The following is an 826-nucleotide window of genomic DNA, read 5'->3' as shown; positions in this document are numbered from 1 at the left end:
TCATTTAATCCTTTACCTCAGTTTTCTCAACTAGAAACTGGGTATAACAATAGCCCCTACCTGATAGGATTATTGTATGGATTAAATTAGATGATATTTGTAAAGCACTTAGCATAATGCCTAGCACATAGAAGGTAATATATTGTCATATTGACACTATTGTTATTAAGGAGTCAAGAATGACCTTCCCTCTGATAAAGTTCTCATTTTGCAAATATATATGAAACTGGGCTTATAACTTAGAACTTATAAAATAGGAACCATTCTCCAATTGATGAGTGGTCAAAAGTATATGAACAGTGCTTGCTTCGGCAGCGCATATACTAAAATTGGAACGATACAGAGAAGATTAGCATGGCCCTGCGCAAGGATGACACGCAAATCCGTGAAGCGTTCCATATTTTTTGGGAGTTGATCAAGGTCTGTTAAAGAATATGTTTATAGATCTCTTCTAAGTTTCTCTTGCAGCTATGAAGCTTGTCTTGTACAGAGAAAGAAGTCTGCAGGAGAGAGGAGAGAAGAGAGAAGTCTTCAGGAGAGAGGAGGCCAAAGGCATCAGGACCCCAGGATTTGAAAGACTTATAAGACTTGGGAAGTGGGCTTAATGTTGTGATTTTCAAAATATGCCAAGGGTAGACTGCCTACCTTTCTCTGGCAAAACTGTCAATGCGCCGGGCACTGGGGAGCGCCCCCAAGTGCCAGTCACCCATACTTGTACTCTAAGGTTTCTCCACCATTAGTGAGAGTTCCATTGTTGGTCAGTGACATTTAGTCTTGACCAAAAGGGGGGGGGTGTCGACATGGAATCTAGAGTCCCCAAACTTGT

At 41.0% G+C, this 826-nt stretch overlaps 1 non-coding gene across 1 annotated transcript; it reads left to right on the top strand.

Moving 5' to 3' along the window:
• The first annotated feature begins 299 nt into the window (after window positions 1–299).
• Window positions 300–405, top strand: LOC123238305. Its single transcript, XR_006505508.1, has one exon. It is a non-coding gene; the product is annotated as a U6 spliceosomal RNA (small nuclear RNA).
• Window positions 406–826: the final 421 nt, after the last annotated feature.

The sequence above is a fragment of the Gracilinanus agilis genome, chromosome 2, assembly GCF_016433145.1.
Source record: "Gracilinanus agilis isolate LMUSP501 chromosome 2, AgileGrace, whole genome shotgun sequence".
Taxonomy (NCBI): domain Eukaryota; kingdom Metazoa; phylum Chordata; class Mammalia; order Didelphimorphia; family Didelphidae; genus Gracilinanus; species Gracilinanus agilis.
This window is presented reverse-complemented; position numbering and strand designations above follow the sequence as displayed.